Source organism: Megascapheus bottae, chromosome 5 (assembly GCF_031878675.1).
Source record: "Megascapheus bottae isolate mThoBot1 chromosome 5, mThoBot2.hap1, whole genome shotgun sequence".
Classification (NCBI taxonomy): Eukaryota; Metazoa; Chordata; class Mammalia; order Rodentia; family Geomyidae; genus Megascapheus; species Megascapheus bottae.
Window position 1 is genome coordinate 72,873,280 of NC_143513.1, and position 20,999 is coordinate 72,894,278.

Below are 20,999 nucleotides of genomic sequence, written 5' to 3' on the forward strand. Positions count from 1 at the left end.
ACCGGACTCTTCCTTTCTTATTTCATCCTTACACAAATATTACCTGAATACTGTACATTAGCAATGCAAAAGAGAACATGGAAGAAGAACATCTTAGTTCAGGTAACCCAGAAAGAAAGAAGAAAGCTTGCTGTGTAGACCCATTTTTGAGGTAGGACCAAGGGATTCCAGGGAAGCAAGTCTGTAGGAGGCAGGTACCCACGGTCAAGAAAGAGGGACACAAATATCATGTGGAAGTTTCCCAGTAGGCTGCAGGTACACAGGAAAATAAGGCAGCTCAGCTGGATTGGGTCATGGAGGAATCCCCAAGGGATAATGGCCAGATAGAGCCCCTCCTGTTTCACTGGCCAAAGTTGATACCCAAGTTGTATGACCTGGTGGTGCTGGGGTATTTTCTGGTGATACCAGAGCCTCCACAGGCTTGGCTTCATTTAACACTTTTCATCAAAGCAGTAGTCAAAAGCTGATACTGGCTTATGTGACAGACATGAAATTCTTTTCCCCTTGTCTGTCCTTTCCTCAGAACGACTGACTCATAACATCTTGAACTCTTTAATATCTTCTGTATGCAGCCATATAGTTATCTATGTAGGTTTACAAGCTAGGTGCTGGTGGCTTTTACCTGTAATCCTAGCTACTCAAGAGGCTGAGATCTGAAGAACCAACTTTGAAGCCAGTTCAGGCAGAATAGTCGGTGAAACTATCCTCAATCAACCAGGACAAAAGCTAGACTGGAGGTATGGCTCAACTGGTAGAGTACGGGACATGAACAAAAAAGCTAAGCAAGAGTTGGAGGCCCTGAGTTCAAGTACAAGTACTGGCACCTCTGCTCCCCTAGCTTACTCCAAGCCATGAACTAGGAAATTTAGAACACATTATTTTGTAGTTTTCCTTATTATACTTTGTAGATGTTTCCATGTTTGTACATTCTTTTAAATCTCCTTGCCATACTCAGTATAAGTTTCCTGCAATTTTTTCCCCCTAAGATTGGATTTTCCAACTTTGGCTGCTGTAGTCAACATTGCAATAAACATGACTTGTCCATATGAGAATGACAAATACCCTGCGGTTGTACTTTAGGGTCATCTCGTTTTACACTGAAACATCCTGGCAGATCTTTGGTGTTGGGGAATGGATCATTGGACAGTAGAGGGGACAGCCCTTTACTCTGGTTTATACCATTTCATTTAATTCTTAGTCTTTCTCTATATGTTCTCACTCAAAGAAAGTAAATTTCAGAGCGGTAAATACCTTATCTGTTGTCCTAAAGCTGTTTTGGTAACAGGAACTCTAACTCTTGCGGCTTAACCCGGAACCACTTACTTTGTTCTCCATACTGAAATTACCCCAATGTCTCAATCACGTTTGTTTGTTAAATAGTCAACAGCAGGCTTCAGTGGACTTCCATGCCCACAGCCAAAAGCTAGTAAACCATTTACAAATCCTAGCTTGTTCCCAGCAGTCAAAATTCTTGGGTAAACATCTGATTACTTTATTGACCTAGTCTGGAAGAACTCAATAGTTGAGTCCATTTGATTTAAGTGGTTACAGCATGAGGTAGATGAGGGAAAGAGATACTGAATTTGATCCTTGACAGTGATCTAATGGGGAGGTTGATGTCAGGCCACTGTACAGACTGTACCCAGGTTAGTTGCTCAAATGTTTATTTTGGGTCATGAGCAGAGAGAGCGAGAATGAATACCTGTAAATATCACCAACCCAGAATCATCTGGAAACCTGTTAGAAATACCTAGTCTTAGAACCATTTTAGACCTACTGGACTGGACACTGAGGATGGCTCCTGGAAATTTATGTTTTAATAAACTCTCTAGTGTCTTAGCAAAGAACTATTCCTCATATTCTATATTTGTTAGCTATCTATCATTATAAAAATACTTGAGATAATAAACCAACAAAAAGTTATTTTGAGCTTTTGAGCCCCTAGTCCATGGTGGGTTGAGCCTGTTATTTTAGGACTTTAATGAGGCAGCATATCATGGTGGAAATGTGTGGCTGAGCAAAACAGCTCACCCAATGGCCAGGTAGAAAAGAGGAAAAACGAGAATATGGACCTAAAACTCCCACAATCCCTTTCAGTGCCTGCTATCAGTGACCTAAAAACCTCTCACTAGGCTCCACCTCTTCCAGTTTCTATCAGCACCACCCTGGGAGCACTTGAGGCACAGCCAACACTCAAACTATAACACAGCATGGATCTGTTTCTAGAAGACGTAAAACAACAGTAGTAATAATGAGCTGGTGTCCTGTAGTTGAGCTATGTCAGGGAGTGCCTGAAGCTGCTGCAGTTTGGACTTCCTTGCTGGACTATGTGTCTTGTAGGACCTTGAAACCTGAATCAGTTTCCCTACTGTGCCAGAGGGTCAAGGGACCAAAGGTGTGCGGAGTATTATGGTATCTTGGCAGCATTCTCACCTTCATGACTTCTCCCCTAAGCTGCCTTGACCTCTAAGGTCTTTTACTCCTGACCTTGGACAGTTCTGAATACAGTCCCCTGGGCTGGGAAGAAAGCCTGGCATCTATGCAGATGAATCAAGTAGTCTCAGCTGTGAAATCTATTTTATCTTTTTGCTAACCCTATGAAGCTTGCCAACAGCTCTGTCTTTTGTAGTAGTTATTTCTACATAAAGGAAGACATATTTGCTTTTTAATATTGCACCCAGGGCTACAAATCCAAACTCAGTAAATGGATGTGTTTAAATCAATCATCAGTGTTGTGATAGATACAAATCTGAACTTAAAAATTATTATATTAAAAATGGTCCTGGGGATTGAACTCAGGACCTAATACTTGGTAGGCAAATATTCTAGCCACCTCCCCAGCCTCTTTATATATTGATTATTTTCCATGGAGTGCTGCTGTATATCTGGGCTAGTTTGGAGTGTGATCTTTACATGTGCGTTTCTCCAGGTCACTATGGATGCCACTGGGGGTGACAGGTACACACCACTGTGCCCAGCTAATTTCTTTCCTCCACACCTAGCTGAGATCACAGATGTGTGTCATTGAGACCAGCCTTTGGTTGCGATGGAATCGAACTTTTTGGCCTGCCTTGGCCTAAAACTGATCTGAGATCCCCTGATCCCCATCATTTCCCTACATTCTTATGTTGAATTCAGAAAGTCCAAGGGAATATTAGTTCTCTAGAATATGACCTTGTTTGGAGTTAGGGTCTTTACAGAAAAAGTTTAAGATGAGATCACTAGAACGGGTCTCTAATGACTAGTGTGCTTATAGAAAGAAGTAATGTGTGTAGACAGACACACACAGATAGTCCTGTGACAATGGGCAATGTTTCTACACACCAAGGAACTTCAGACATTGACAGCAACCACTAGCAAATAGTAGGGAGGCATGGAGTATTCTCCTTTACCACATCCAGAGGGAACCCACATTGCTAACCATGCTTTGATCTTGAACTTGTAGCTTCTGGAGCTGTGAGATAATGCATTTTGGTGGGGCTTTGTTACAGTGCTAGCCTATTAATGTAGCAGGTTGGTCTTCATTCACTTTCTGCTAGGAAGGCCCTGTGCTTCTCCAAGCCCAACTATTCGTATAGGGGCTCCTGAGAACAGCCAACGTCCCCGACTCAAGTCCAGTCTGTCACTCAGCCCAGGGGTTCTCAGACTTTATTGTGTATTAGACTCTTAATAGGAACATCCAAAGCTCCCCAAAGCAGAGGTTTCTATTTATACCAGTGTTATCAAAACCACATGCATCAGTGTTTAGGTTTTGGTAGTACTGGGGTTTAAACTCAGAGCCTTGTATTTACTAGACAAACACTCTACCACTTGAACCATGACCCTGTCCTTTTTGCTTCAATTTGTCTTAGGTAGGCTATCTTGGATGTTCTAGTCTTGGGCTGTGGTCCTCCTACTTCTTAGGAAAATGAGATTATAGGCATGGGCCACCACACCCTGCTTGCTCCTGTGCCTTTTCAAAAGCTCTTGGAGAAAGTCAGTATCTCCATCCTCTCTATGACGCTAGTGCTTCTTCCATATTAAGATGCACATAAGCCAACGGGACTCAGCAGATTCTGAGGCCCTGCATTTCTTGCATCCACAGGAGGCTCTGATGTTGCTTGATTCAGAATCATACTGTGAAAAGCAAGCTGCCATACAAATGATAGTTCTTATGCTCATTTTAGCCCACTTCAGATTTCAGAGAGTCAATGGGAAGTACAGAGATTAAAATTAGCAGTTAGTTTCGGTTCCTTTATTTAGACATACGTATAGGACTGTTTTTTGGGTGGGATAGATGGAGACATATTAATCAAAGGTTATAAACTTCCATCTTGGGATGGGGACGTTCTGGGTATCTTATTTATTTATTTATTTATTTAGTTAGTTAGTTAGTTAGTTATTGTTAGGGTGATGTACAGAAGGGTTTCAGTTATATTCATCACATAGTGGGTATATTACTTCTTGAACATTGTTACCCCTTCCCATGTTTTTCTCCCACTTTCCCTCCCAATCATTGTTGTTCTTAATGTACTATGTGAAGCGATTTCTTTTTTTTTTCTTTTCCCCTTAAGGTTTATCTCATGTTGTTACTGTATCTGACTTTGGTACCTGGTGTATTGTATATACATTTATTTGTGTATTTGAAAGTGGGAAGGTAAGGGAAAACTGGATATCTAACTTATAATAGCCTACTAGGGTTACTATTTTCTGGTATACTTGGAATTTTGCTGATGGTAAATCTGAAGTAGTTTCAGAATAGAATCTTCTATGAAGTGGTAAATAGGTTCATTTCTTGGTGGTAAATATTTCATAGTGTATATCTGTTCATCACACTGTACATTTTGGCAGTTGTATCTCAAAAAGGCTGGGGAAACAAAGGAAAATAACCAAAAACTACACTGAGTAAATTGAAGAAAAAAGAAACTGGCCAAAGACAGGGTGAACAATGCTTCTGTGAGCAAGCAGGAGATCTCACCATGTGGAGGAAATGGTAAGACATGGTCCCCTTGTATAGACTTAGGCAAGGCTCCCTGTCCCATCTTCCAGGAGAGGGAGGGACACAAGGAGATAACACAGGGCCTGGGCCATGAAGAGAGCTTTCTTTAGTCCTGTGATCTTAAGGTTGAGAATATTTTAGGGAAAACTTTAGCTTTGGAATTCTCTGCCTTTTCTTTTAGGCCAGGAATGTGCTTTCAGTTCGGGAAAAGTCTGTAATTTAAGAGACAAGGTGTAATTTTAAAGCGGTGGGTCTTTTCTCCTTAACTAGGTCACCATAGCCCAGAGAGCAGAAATTCTTCTCCATTCCTTCGCAGAACTGAGGGCATGGGGCCCCCATAAATGCCTAGCACTCAGAGGGTCGGATGTTACCGAGGTAGAAGAAGGAGATGGTGTGAGGATACTTGGCTCTGTGTCTTTAGAATGTGTCATTCAGGAGAATCGTGCTCCAGAGGCCCTGGAGATCCCTGGTGGAGGCCTTGTGAGGTGTGCACTCCATTTAGCTAAGCTATTGTGAATGTCAAGACGAACTCCTGCCTACTACTTTTGATCTGCAGAGAGACAGGCATTGGTTTCTATCTGGCTGCTCTTCACAACTAAAATTTTCCCCTCTTCTGGAATGTTCAGTTAGGACAAACCGTGCATACCACGTGCAATATCCAATGGTACTTTGTCAGGTCCCAAGGCCCTCTCTCATCTTCTCATCCTCCCCCACCTCCCACCCCATTTAGGATTCACACCATCAGCTCCTCTGGTTCACAGGCTTCTGAGCTCATTCTTGATCACACACTTTCCCAGGTCTCCAGTTTACAGCTAGTGATTGGTGGGATTATCTCAGCCTCCATGGCTGAATGAGTCAGTTCCTCAGAATAAAAGCTATCTACAGACATCTTGGATCTGTTTCTGTGGAGATTGCTAATCCTGAAGCTAGCACAGACGAGCCTCCTGTTCCTGAAGCTTCCTGCAGATTTCTCCTATGGACGCTGGTGCCACAGCCTCTCAGCAGCATTTACGAGCCTGGTTCCCTTCCTCCACTGCAGGCTCCTTATGATTTTCTGAAAACACACAGTGACATCCTATTGTCTGAAGCTGAAGCTCCAAATTACTTGCCTCACCTTCTACTTCCTGTCTCTTCTATCAAGCCCACCAGGCTACGCTCTTCTCCTGGATACCAATGTCCTTTTCCTTATGTCGCAAAAACCCTGGCTCCCACCTCTCTCTGTTCCAGGATTTCAACAATATTTGCTAAATAGAAACATGAATGGAAGAAGTTTCTCAGTCCCTAGTTCTTACTTTAGTAATTTTTTTTCTTTGATCTGGGTCATGTAAGACAGGTTTGTATGCTTGTCCCCAAATCACAATATTTATAAGTAGAAGACACATGAAGTATTTTTAAGATTTTTAAACATGGTTATTATAAAGTCGATGTACAATGTAAAGAATACATTTCTTTTTGGACAATGTCACCCCTTCTGTCACTCTCTCCCACTTTTTTCCACCTATCCCCAGCCACAAGTTGTCTAGTTCATTTTCAACATAGTGTCTAATGAATACCACTGCTGCATTTTTTGCCCTTTGTTTCTCCATTTCTGTGCCTTCCCTTACACTCCCAAAGACATGTAAGGGAACAAGCAGAACAAAAAGAAGAGAAAACAAAAACAGCAAACAAGCAAAGCTCTTGTTCCCATATCCTAGTATTTGATCAAATGTTAAATAAATACCCTGCCCTTCAGCTTTCACTGTTGGCTGACCCATGGATGGATAAAGCAAGTTCTCTCAGAGCTATTTCTTTAATAGAAACCAACACTTGGTATAAATCTTTGGTGCCACAGAAGCAGCAGAGAGCACAAGACAGCTTTGCTTTATATAAGATAGGCAACACAAAGCCAAACAGCAGGGGGGGGGGCGGGAGGAAAGGATGAGGAGGCTACACTTTACTGGGGATGATAACTTCCAATGATCTATAACACTATGGGATTACTGATGGACAAGAACTAATTGAGTAGAGGAGAAAATTTTGAATGTTTCCAGCTCAACAAAATGATAAACGTCTGAGGTAATAGATATGCCAGTTATCTTGGTCTGATCATTGCACATTGTATACGTGTATTGCATTGCAATGTTGTATCCCATAAGTATGTATAATTACCATGCACTGACTAAAAAGTTTAAAAAATTAAAATAGCAAAAGACCAAGTAAAGAAAAGAAAGCAATGTAGACTATAATTTTATACAAACTCATATAAAATTTTTAAAACTTAAAAATGGGAGTACAAAATACTTGTATCTCTTAGGATTTTTTCTAGTGAGAGGTTACTTCTAAAAATATAAATAGAGCTTTGTATTTGACTACTTGGCTACACACACACACACACACATATACACACACATGCATGCAAGCACACACATACAATGTTAAAATATACTTATATATTGTTAAAGTTTGATCAAAACTGGTTTCTGTAATTGGTGATAAAGTTTGGCTCAAAGCAGCTTCCATACATTTTTTGAATTATAATCTAGCTTGATGTATTAAACAAATGTAACAGCATAGCACAAATATATCCTTAGTCGTAGCTAATCATAGCTAATGAACTTGTAGCCAATTGGTCAATAGTGACCTTCTCCCTTTAATAAATCATCTGTGAGGTTGAGAAAAATATAAGACAAAACTAGAAATTGGTGTATGCTTTTTCCCCCTATCTTCTTCTACCCAAGCTCTTCTGTGAATGTAGGTAGAACATATTTACTCTTTTTTTTTTTTTTTTGCCAGTCCTGGGCTTGGGCTCAGGGCCTGAGCACTGTCCTTGGACTTTCTCAAGGCTAGAGCTCTACCACTTGAGCCTTAGCACCACTTCCAGCTTTTTGCTATGTATGTGGTACTGAGGAATTGAACCCGGGTCTTTGTGCATGCTAGGCAAGCACTCTACCACTAGGCCAAACTCCCGGCCCCCATATTTACTCTTGATATGTTTTCTCCAAAGTGGTCTTACATTTGTCTGCTATGATGTCTTTAAATCTGCTTAAATATTGGTTATTTCTCTGGGACTTACATAAAAGGAAGTTTGGAATTACATCACAATTAGAATCTTATAATGTCTACTCCAAGATAATACTTGGTTTAACATTAAAATTTCTTATTCCCCAGGAGAACCACTTCTGTGATGGTGTGTCTGACAGGTTCCTCTTCCTCCTTTAGCCTCAGCTTCCTTTACTCGCCTGCTCACTAACTGCTTCTGTCTCTAGGATCTGGCCCAGGAGGAAAGATGAGCTGGCTATGTAGCAAGATGGCTTTTTACCAGGTGGATATTCTCCTTGGGGTTTTCTGAAAGTTCACCTGGGGAGCCCGCTGTTGGCCTGTCACCTCTCATCTTCCCTTACCTCTTCTCAAGTCCTGCCCTCCATTACTGTCCAAAACCTCTTACTCTGGGATCCTCTTTTCCAAGTAGCCTCTTTCTGAGCAGGATTTTGGCATTTGTTCCTCAGAAGTGAGGTTACTTCTTTATTTTTTTAAAGAAGTAAATCACCTTAAAATTGTTATTATAAAGGCAATGTACAGAGGGGAAAATGCTACCCCTTCCTTTGGCCCCTCTCAGTTTTTCCCTCCTGTCCCCGCCCACAGGTTGTGTAGTTGGTTTTCCACATAGCGCCTACTGAGGAGATTACTGGACTCCGTCACCTCCCCTGTGTCTACAGGCTGATTTGATTTTCTTAGACATGAGCTAGGTCCCAGCTTTTTCAACCTCTTCTGTGGAAAATGAGTTCTACAGGTGTGAGATGATCATTGCTATTTTGGGGGTAGAAGAAATCACATGATGGCTGATCGGTATCCACGTGTACTGCTGAGGAAGGAATATAAACAAATGATATACAGTTATATATTACATACTGTAAAGACTACATACTATAAATGCAGCAAATAAACTAGATACTATGTACGATACATCAAACCAGCGGATGCTGAGATTATTAGCACCTCCTCCTGGGAAGAGGGGCACAGTGCCTATAAATAACTGGAGGGGTCCTTTATCATCATGCCTCCCCTGCTTGCTCCAGTGGATAAAGGAGAACCAAAAGCAAGAGACAGTGGGACTTTGGTAGAGAGGGTACTGGAGTAGCTCTCTCCCTATAAATAACCTAAAATACAACTCATTCACGCAACAATCTGGCTGACTGTAATATACAATTTTGGAAGAAGATTCTTCTATGTTCCCCATACATCAAGAAATTTATATCCATGCAACATCTGAACTTCAGGAGGCATATATGAATTCTTCCAAATGGCCCCACCAAAATTCTCTTGAGGCAAGAGCAGAGATGCAGGAGCGGCTGATGGAGTTGAGGTTTGAACAGTGGTAGAAAAATTAGCTCATGGGAAGGAGGAGATTTTCTTTTCTTTACATGTAACTTGAGGGAAGGTAAATGACAATTTGATTAGAGGAGTCAGGCAAACAATTGATTGAGTTTCCATATGATGGTATCGTCTTTCAGTCCTTGGAGGATGAGACACAAAAACATCTTTTTTTTGCTAGTCCTGGGGCTTGAACTCAGCCTGAGCACTATCCTTGGGCTTTCCTCAAGGCTAGCATTCTACCATGTAAGCCACAGTACCACTTCTGGCTTTTCTACGTATGTGGTACTGAGGAATCAAACCCGGGTCTTTTTGTATGCTAGGCAAGTGCTGTACCACTAGGCCAAACTCCTGACCCCGAGACACAATAATATTTTAAAGACTATTCAGCTGTTGCTTCCTGGCTGGTACTGCTTGAGGCCTTTCCATCCTCCATGCGAGTGATCGAATGTGAAAGTCAGATCACTGGCTCATAACATTTTACACATGGTATAGCACATTGTTTGGAATATAGCAGTTCTATTGTCTTAATCTCAAATGTTAACATTCTGTTATATGCATATGGTGAGGAGCCAGAGCTAAGAATGAGGACAAAGTGAAAGAAGCAGGAGAGGCTGATGGAGCTGAGATTTGAACAATGGTAGAAGAATTAGCTCATGGGAAGGAGATTTTTTTTTCTCTTCATCTAACTTGAGGGAAGGTAAATGACAATTTGATTAGAAGAGTCAAAGAATTGATTGAGTTTCCATCTGATGATATCTGTTTTCTCCATGAAACAAGACTTGGTAAGCTTTTTGAGGTATTGCAAAGAGGAAAAGTCTTGACTGAACTGGTCTGTATCATTTCTATGATGGAATTCTAAAGGAATTTCTAGTCCCATGCGATGCTCAGCAATCCCTGCACTGGTGGAGATACCCACTGAAAGGGCTAATGAATTCTTTCTGTATAGGAAGAAATCTGGGTTAACATTTCCCAGCATGTTGGGAGAGGGGAGAGGACAGTGTGTGTGTGTGTGTGTGTGTGTGTGTGTGTGTGTGTGTATTGAATAAAGAAGGGACTTGCAGACAAAAGAAGGCGAGAAAACCCAAAGTTGGCCAGACTCCCTGAGTCAGGGAGGAATTTTTAAAGTATTTTTTGGGGGGTAGGGCTTGAACTCAGGGCCTGAGAGAGGTCCCTGAGCTTTATTCACAAAAGGCTATTGTTCTGCCACTTTTGAGCCACAGCTCCACTTCTGGTTTTCTGGTGGTTCACTGGAGATGAGAGTCTCGTGGGATTTCCTTCCCTGGCTGGCTTTGAACCACAGTTCTCAGACCTTAGCCTCCTGAGTGGGATTACAGGAATGAGCCTTTTTGTTTGTTTCAAGTAGGGTCTCACTCTGCAGCCCAGGCTGGAGCCTTACTATGTAGCCTGTGCAGACATCAAACTTGTGATCTTTCTGTCTCAGCCTCCCAACTGCTAGGATTACAGGTGGGAGCCACCATGCCCAGCAAAAGAACAGCCTTTTTATCTTTGCAAGTAGATTTAAGCTACAGTTCCTGAAACACAAAAGCCACAACTGCACTCTAACAGCACCCAGCAGAATCCCACAATAGGGAAGTTCCTTTCTCAGGAGATACAAAATATATAAAAGAGAAATTCATATGTAGCTGTGGATTTTCCCACAGGATTCAGAGACTGGTGTGAGCAAAGGTGAAGTTCTTTGGTATTACTCAGCCTTAGATCCTCTGATGGATGGGGTTAAATGCTCTCAATTTTGTTTCGTTGGTATCAAGTATGACCAAGCACTGACCTGTGGGAGATAAAATTCTAGGAACTGAAACTATTATATTGGTGGCAATACAAGGTGAGGAGGGGAGTGTAAGGCATCTCAGCATAAACTAGTCACAGTCAAGAGAATGAGTAGAGTTATCTCAAGTAGGGTCCTCAGAAGTGATTACAATAAATGACATGGTTAATACACCTAAGAGACTGGTTAATCTAATATTGTCTCTTAAAAAGAGTATATCCTTCTGTGGAGGGTAATTTTCATGAGGTGATGTTGGGTTCATTATTGGGCTACTTAGAAGTCATTTTGAATGGCAAAGAAACCAAAAAGTAATTTCTAAAGCAGAACTCCCAGTCTTCTTCTAGCCAGGTGTTGAGCCTCTGGCATTTTGGCATGGAACATAGAGTGATCTGGACATAAGTTTGTCTAAAGGAATCAAGATTGTGTGTTTTCAAAGACTCACCATCCATTTAGGTGAGACTTAGAGGTGATGGGAATAAAAGCAATGAAACAGATTTCCTCAGTATGCCCAAAGACTGCAATCTGGTTAAAAAAAAATCTCCTGTGCTAATGACTGCCCAGATTTATGCAGAAGAGGGACTTGTGAAACCAGCTCACTTGATTGTAAGGTACTCCATTTTAATTTTGCAAAACCTCCTAGATAACAACAAAGGAAACTGTTTATCTCAATCTTCACTTAAAACACCTGCTTACTGCTACTTGATTATGTGTTTTGAGGTTTGTGATTGAGAATCTAACACCTGGTTGATTAAGTTGATGTTTGATCATGTTTTGAAATGGGTTGTTACTGCTTTGCAAGTAGTTTCATGCCACAATGCATTAAGTGGATTTGGAACCCTCACAACTCCTATTGTTGCTTTAAAAAATTACAGAATAATAGCTTGGTTTTATTAAAGAGGAAATGAACCTAAAACTCTTACAGCATTGTCTTTTCAGACATCATAGTACAGAGAACCTATGTGAATTCTCTATGCTGGGAAATGTTGCCTTAAGGAAAAGCAATTTTTCATTGGGCCCTGAAATAGAACAGATAGGTTTTCTGGATAGGAAATTCTGTGACATCAGTTCTGCACTGAGAATTTCTAGGTTTGGTGAGTGTGGTGCCCAGATATAAAATCCTGCATCATTGATGGCTCACACCTGTAACACTAGCTACTCAAGAGGCTGAGATATGAGGATCGTGTTTCAAAGCCAGTCCCAGTACTAAAGTCCGTGAGACTCTTATCTCCAGTTAACCACCAGAAAACCAGAAGTGACACTGTGGCTCAAGTGGTAGAGCTCTAGCCTTGAGCTGAAGAGCTCAGAGACAGTGCCCAGGCCCAGAGTTCAAGCCCCACAATGAACAAAAAAAACAAAAACAAAACAACCCCCTCCCAAAGAATCTGCCTGTATCACGGTGGTCTGGGATATGGTCTCTGTGCAGAAGTCTAAGAAGCAAGTGAGAAGGACACTTCTGATAGAATAGGCAACCCCCTTTCTCCAGCCACAGAGTAGAAAGTAGAGGCCTAGGGAAGTGAACGGATGGCTTGAAGATACCACAGTGCAGAGTTGCGGTAGAACTTGGGTCGCATAGTTCCTGCTCTTGATCTCAAGTTCCCAAAGTGAGACCCTCTTTAGAACATGAGACCTTCAAATGTCTCCTTCTGGCCACCCCACTCTATACCAGACTGCTCTGTGCTTTTCTTCTGCTCTGTGGCCAAGAGCTCCCTTCCCTGTGGCTTCGTGGGGGAGTGCAGACAGTGGGACTCCTCACTGGGAGGAGAAGAGGAGGAAGTCAGTGGAAGGGAGGCAGAAGTAACTTCACCTGAGGCACCACCTGTGGTTGGTGGAGATGACAGTGTGATAGATGGCATTCACCAGCTCTGCTAGACTCTTCAGAGCAAGAGAGCTAGTAGTATATATATGTAAATATGTGAAGAAAGAGAGAGGGGGGAAGGGAGATTTGTTAGATTTGTTATAAGTAAGTGGTTCAGTTAATTATGGAGACCAAGAATTCCCATATCTGCTATCTATCTGTAAGCCGGAGGCCCAGAAGAGCCTGTGGTGTAATTACTTCTGTGTCCTCAGGCCTAAGGACCAGGGAGCTGTTGGTGGAAATCTAAATCCAATGGCGAAAGATGGATGTTCCAAGTTCCAGCAGGAAGAAAGGAAGGAAAGGGGAGCAAATGACTGCTTTCACTGCCTTTTGTTCTATTCAGGCCCTTAACGGACTGGATAATGTCCACCCACAAGTGGCAGCAACCTAATTTACTGAGTGCACAGATTCAAAGGCTCATCTCCTCCAAAGCACCCTCACCGACACTCCCAGCACAAACCCTTCATCTGGGCTCTCATTGACACGTAAAGTCAAACATCACAGCCACCCTTTGTCATTTGGCACCCACAAATACCTCTTTAATTAATACTTAAAAAAAATAAAGCCTCCAAATAAAGACAGTATCAAGGTCATCATTCGAATGCTTTCCTCAGAAGAGGAGGTGAAATCCTTGACTAATATTTACTCTTCTGATGACCCCGACATGATGCCATGATGGAAAATTGCCAATACTTAACATATGATGTTATAAAGTATATCTTAAGGGAATAGACAGGGAAGAAAAAAGTACCTGCACATATAAGCCTACTTATAGCATAGGAAGGGGGAAATACTCATGATAATTATAGTTCATGTTCCTGTAACTTATCACCTGATTATAGCTGGTACTTACAATCACCTTCTACGTACCTACTTACCTACTCACCCTGTATTCCCTTTGCTTTCAGTGAACACCTCCGCTAGATATGGAGTTACACAAACATCCATTCCTGTAGGATCCAGGGTATTAGACTTGGAGCAGAGGACATGCCTATGGGGAGAGGAACCCTAAGGAATTCTCTGTATTCCAGGCATATGCCTCCTCACCCCCATTGCAGAGAGCAATCATCCATAATCCCCTTGTAGTTCAGGTCAGCCATTCTAGCCAACCTCTTAGTGCCCTTCTTTGTCTGTTCATTGTGAGACACGGAGAATGAACGTGAGTAGACGTCTGATTCATTTTCAGTTCAGTAGAATCATTGTTGTCCTTCTTGTTGAACACATTCCCTCCTCTAGAACCAAGATCCCTTGTTATGTTTAACAATGTGCAAAGTCTCAGGAATTTTTTTGTTTGGTTGTTTGTATAGGACTTGAACTCTGGGTGTTGTCCCTGAGCTCTTCAGCTCAAGACTACCACCCTACCACTTGAACCATAGTGCCACTTCTGGGTTTCTGGTGGTTCATTGGAGATTAGAGTCTCATGGACTTTAGCCTTAGGGCTGGCTCTGATCATCGATCCTCAGCTCTCAGCCTCCTGAGTTGTTAGGATTACAGGCATGAGCCACTGGCACCTGGCTCTAGTTCAGGAATTTTCATGGAGGTTTTCCACCACAAAGGAACAAGGGATTATTTTTATGGTTTGAATAATAAATGTTCCCCAAAGTCCTCTATGTTATTGAAGGCTTGGTCAGCAGCTCCTGATAGTACTGGAAGGTGGGTGGGGCCTAGTAGGGGAAGTTAGGTCATTGAGGGTTGTGTCCTTGAAGGCAATGTTGGAGTCTTGGATCCTTCCTCCCTCCCTCCTTCCCTCCTTCCCTCCCTCCCTCCCTGTCCCCCCTCACTATTCCCCCCACCCCCAGCTATTCGAAGATGAACAGTCCTCCCCTCTCATGCTTTCATACTATGGTGTGCTGTGCTGCTACAGTAAAGTACCACGGTCAAGTGACCATGAGCTATGTCTGAACCATTAGGCGAAACAAACTTTTCCTTCATTTAAGTTGATTCTCTCATGTGTTTTGTCACTATGATAGAAAGCTGACAACAATTGTTAATAAGTTTCTAGCCCTTTTCTTTTCTCTGAAGAATGAGGTGGTACTTGCTTCAAGTTCCAGGCTCCTAATTATGGCTTGGTCTTTCTGGTGGCCAGCTACTATCACAAATCCCACCAAGAGTGTCTTCTTTAAAACAAAAGATGCCCCTTCCCATTCAGGAAATCCCAAGACTTTTAGGCCCTCCTTAACAGGAACTGGGAACACACAGAGCCCAATATATATTCTCGGCTATTCTGGGCAAATGAGAATAATGGAGCTTATTTAAATTTTGGTTACAAAATCTGAGAATAACCTTGGATTTGTCATTGCTGTGATCCTTGAAAAAAATACCTATATGCTTTTTACATTTTTGACTTCTTTAAAGGAAGCAACATAGAGCAACATTAAAAAGCTTAGTGTAAGCCTTCTGTTTTTACTCTTGTCTTCTTTCAGTTCTCTTTTTCAGAGGTTAACTGTGAGTGGTTTTACATGTTCTTCTAAAGATACTTCATGACTGTTTAAGTGTACAGTTATAAAATACAAGTTACAAATACACAATAGTCTTGCTTTGATTTGTTACCTTATATTATCTCTTTGAGATTGTTCAACAACAGGCACTGAAGAGCTACTGCCATATTTTTTTTTCCAGTGGCTTTACGTTATTGACATTTTTAAGTTTATCAAGCCACTTAACAGACTTTTATGTGACTCCTAATAGCCACAATGACAACCCTTGAACATCTGGGTGAAAGTGGATTTGTATGTAAATGTAGACTCAATAACAAGTTGTCATCCACAGTGGCTGTAATACTTTAAACACTAAGTATAGAAAAGTATATGAAACCCAGCACTGGTGGCTCACGCCTGTAATCCTAGCCACTCAAGTGGTTGAGATCTGAGAATCATGGTTTACAGCCAGCCTAAGCAGAACAGTCCATGATACTCTTATTGCCACAGAGCCAGCAAAAAGCCAAAAGTGGATGTGTGGCTTAGGGAGTAAAGCAATAGCCTTATACCAAAACACCACGCAAGAGCCCAAAGTACACTCCCAGTGCAGATATGAGAAAAGTGTACAGTTCTCACAGCCTCACTGGACATATGTACTCATCTAACTCAGCCAAGGTCAAGGACTGGTCAAGTAAGGCCTAATTTTTTCACCTAATCAGGTTTTCTTTTACTTTCTAACTGGCCTGTACTTAGTACCAAGGCAGAACTATCCGCTAGCCAGAGCCATTTCCTGCCTAGTTTTCTGTGTTTGCTGAGTCAGCTCATCAGCCTTAATTGTCTTTGAAATTATCCCCAGCTGTGTCATTCTTTTTGGCTCTGCCCACTTATGAGCAGTTCTCTCAAAGCCAAGGATGTGTGTGTGTCAGGACTGAGTGAGGTCCTTGCAGCCAGTACTCAAGGAATGGCAACTGGAGAATCAATCAACTATTTATTTTTCTGGATTGGAAAATAGGTCAAATCCACAAAGGCAATAAAGAATGGAAGATTTTCATGCCAGGGACACACCAGAGCTCAGACTGCACTCTCTTTTAATACCCACAGCTCCTTAGATACACAGAATATCTTGGTGGGGCAGTTGATGGCCTGATTGAAATATCCACCATCCACACCTCCTTTCTGTAAAGATTTTGTGTCCGTGGAGAAGTAGATGCTACTGTAGATCTCCTCTGCTCACTGGGGTGTTAGAAGCAGCTCATGCCAGTGCATGAACATTGTTACCAACAGTCATCTAGAGTTCTGAATCTGAAGACAGTAACATACTGGCAAGTAAAGGGAAGCTGGATGGCTAAGTATGCCTTATCTTCTGTATTAAAAATTACAATTATTTATTATTATTTGTTAAGTATTTGTGACCTCTCTATCTGAAATGCTTGGGAGCAGAAGGATTTCAGATTTTGGACTTGCTTTTTATTTATTTAATTATTTTAGCTATGGGACTATTTGCATATGCATAATGAGATATCTGGAAAGTGGGGCCTGAGTCTACACACAGAGTTCATTGATCATTCACCTATACTTTATACATATAACTATATATTATATTTTTAGTGCTCTCATATTTCGACTGCAACCCAGCCCATGAAGTCAGGTATGAAGCTTCCACTGGTGGCATCATGTCAGTATGAAAGATGTTCTGCAGATTAGATCATTCAGATTTTGGAATTAGGGCTGCTCCCCTCTGGAGGCTGCTCATTAAATATTTACTAGCATACCACTGTCTCCAGGATTCTAAGACGATTCATTGATTTTATGCTCCTACCTCCAAAGAAAGGCTGCCATTCGTATTAGCACACACTTCGTGTGGTGGGATGGAGAAGGGGACCACCACTGTCTGTTTCTTTTCTCAAGGAGTCTGTCTGGGGCTGCAGATCCAGTGGAACCACAGGATGCCATCCAGATGAGCACAGGGATCAGGCTTAGCATGAAGTGACTGGCTGGCTTTGCCCAGTTTCTACTGCTGACCTTCCTGAGTGTGCCTTACTCAGATGTTTACTTTTTTTTCATAATTTTTTATTGTAATTAATAGAAGGGTTACATTATATTCACCAGATAGAAGGTACATTACTTCATGTACATTGATACCCTTTCTCATTTCTTGGTCCCCCTTTCCCTCTCCCCACCCCCACAAATGTTTACTTTCTGGCTTAGGACTTAGCAAGCCAAGATTTCACTGATTCACTGAAAAATAGTGCACCAGGAATGTGTTTTAACTTCTAAAAGTTATCCAGGTTATGGCCAAAAGTGTTAACTAGACCCACAACTCAACCCTAATGTAACAAGGCCCTTTGCCATCACAAGGTCCTGGGACCCTCTGCTGTTAGCCCAGGGGACTAGACAACCCTGCACCTCAGAATCCAAGCTGCTGCCATGACCACTGTAAGCGGATACTCTTCTTCTATTTATTGGTGCTCCAAGGCTAGATTCAGAATCCCCTCATCCCCTTGGCCAGACCTAGCTGCAAGGGAAGCTGGAAAAAGGCTATCTAACAATAGCAGGTAATAATACCTACCACCACAAAACAAAAAAGACAACCCAGAGGTCCACAACCCTTCATCACTGATTTCTATGCTCTCCTATAGCCCATGCCATGTGAGGACCCCTGGCTATCATAGCTCCCTTAGGACCACCCCTCACTGAGCTTCCTATTCTCTATGCAGCATAAGATTGGACCTGGACCTCTTCCTTCAGCTACAAACCTGGGTGAGACCCTGGGTTTCACCTTGCTCCTGTTGCTTGCTCCACTGCCACCTCACTTAGACCTCTGGCCATCCAGCCTAGACTGGGAATGTTCCCTCACCTTGACAGTTGTTCTCACCAAATGTGAGGTCACATTCCCAGGCCAGAAGAAGGTCAGCGACAAAACTAGCTCTGACCCCCTTGTGCTTCCTATAGTACCTCTGTTTGACACAGCACCAGTCCTCTGAAGATCATGGCCATGCATGCTTGTGTGCACAAGGGGGGTATTTCCTCTGTTGGGCTTCCATGTTGAAAAGTACCTAGCAATCTTTTGCTGTCAGGTAAATATAAAAATACTGTACAGTACATTAGTTCCACATTGAGAGTTTTTAAACCTTTCTGTACTGTCTTGGCTGTCTTCTGCAATCATCAGGAGAGATCTGAAATCATCAGGAGAGATATTATTCCCATCATTAAAGTGCCCAAAAGGCCTAAGGCCCCATACCTGTAAAGGTAGGCTGGGTTGTTTTTGGCCTCAGAATTCCATATGCATCACTAAGGACTGCATGGACTATGTCAGTGTTGTAAGTTCATTCATGACAATATCAGGTGGATAGTCACTTTAGGAGCTAATGTCTCTGCTTCACACCTGTACCTCCCTGGGGTTTTCAGGTATCAGCATTTTGCTCAGAGCTCTGTCCTAGCTCTGGGATCCCCAACAGGTATGCTCTTTGCAAGAACAGAGTTCTTTCTGTCCTGCAGATTTACTTGCTCTGGGTTCCATGATCTGCTCCTCTCATGCTTGCTGTTTATGGAACCTTAGGCAAAAGCAGCTGACAAAGTGACCTCAGTCATCTAAGAAGAGGCCAATGGGTGGAGTTCTGACAACCCCAGCCCAGGTTCGGAGGACAAACAAGTTCTGTTTCAGACAAATGGGAGTGTCAAGTTATTTCAGCCTGATGAGATTACAGCCAGGGGATCACAAGGAATCAATTCCTCCAGAAAAAGAAAAAACAAAACAAAACAAAACCCCAGTGACACAGGCACCCTGGATCCTCTTGCTGGAGGCAGTATGGGGTCACAGGTGGAAGGTTCCAGATGAAGACAGGATCAGAGCAAGACTAAAGCAGGTAGATAAAACCAGACTGAAAATAGTGAGTGATGATCCCAGGAAGATTTGCAAGCCTGATGTGGGCTATCAGGAGATCAGCTGCTGCTGTCTTCCTTTTTCAGAGACACAACAGAGAAGAGAAAACCATCTAGAAGGAAGTGTAAATGTGTTAGGGCTATCAGGGGACAATATATCCATGTAGAGTGGACTAGGAGGTAACCAGGAGGGGGGAGACCCAGGCCTCATATTAATGGAGAGAGGACTAGGAGGTAACTAGGAGAAGGAGACCCAGGTCTCAGGCTCAAAAGTTAATGGGGACAGCTCAGAAAAAAAGAGAAATAATCTTTTTAAGGCAATATTAAAAAACAATTTGAAACAAATCTACAAGTAATCCATGCAGAATGAAATGCCTGTATTTTAAAGGAAGACAGGATCAGTGATGGTTATATTGAATGCTATTAGAACTTGAGGCAGAAGGAAAATCAATTCCATTGATTGCCCCTTTATTTAAAATGTCAGCATTTTGTTCCTTATAGATTTTTTTATATTTATTTTGAACTTTTTTTAAGATTGCATTATTTGGAGAGGGAAGTGGTGAGAGGGCAAGAGGAGAGGGCGATGGAGTTGAAAATGATCAAAGTATGTTGTATGGCTATATGAAAATAGCATAATGAATTAGTTAGAATTGCTTGAAAAAGTGGTGATGGGAAGCTGGTGGGAGAAAGGTAAGAGCAATAGAGGAGGTAGATATGGGGAATATGTATGGAAATACCACAATGAAACTCCTTTGTACAGTGAGAATATACTAATGAGATATAAAGTTATTACATCAGAGCTCTATTGATCTTGATGGTTGGGTTGTTTGGTGCACCCTTCAATTTTGTGTCTGAGATAAGGTAGAGCCTGGTATCTTTGGTACCCTGAGTCTGCAGTGCAGATGGAGGTACAGAACTCTTCCTCTAAACACCAAGTACCTTCTGGTTATCGCTCCAGTAGTGTGACTAGGTAACACAGAACCATCTGCCTTCCATGTGCTTCTGGTACAGATCTGAGAAAGAGCCACTGGGGATGGGGTTTGGTTTGTAAAAGAAGATTCTGTGTTATGGAGATGATATAAATTGCTCTGAACCGGAATTGTATCTATTGATACTGTTGGTCCTAAATTTCATTAATAGTACTACATTATTTATGGCTCCTTTCATCTCTTTACCAAAGTGAGCTCCTTCCTTTCTTCCTTCCTTTCTTCCTTCCTTCCTTCCTTCCTTCCTTCCTTCCTTCCTTCCTTCCTTCCTTCCTTCCTTCCTTCCCCTTTGTCTCTTGTTGTCTTTTCCTTCTGCTTCTTTTTCTCCTCCTCCTTCTTGTTTTTATTATCAATAAAAAAAAGTGATCTCAGTCCTGGACTAAAACCAAGGCTTACATTCTAATACAATAGCCTTGAATAACCTGATCAAATTCTATAGTTGACCAAAATAGGGTTTCTTGGAGAGGCAAAGCAATTCTTTCCTATTTGTTACTTACACGTGAATGACTACTGCTACCTGTGGTGGTCACCACACACCCTCTGGTCCCTGAAGGTGTCTCTGAGGACAGACACATTGGGAGGCTTCTTTTGGGACTTCTGGCCCAGTTAGGAAGCCTTCTGTTGGCCTTTCAGATCACATAAGTTTCCATGCTATGATTTCTCATCCCTGTTTGGAAGGTTGAGTACTTGGCAAGACTCTGTGCCCCTCAGTTGATAGCTCTGTTCTGATCTCTTAGATCATGTG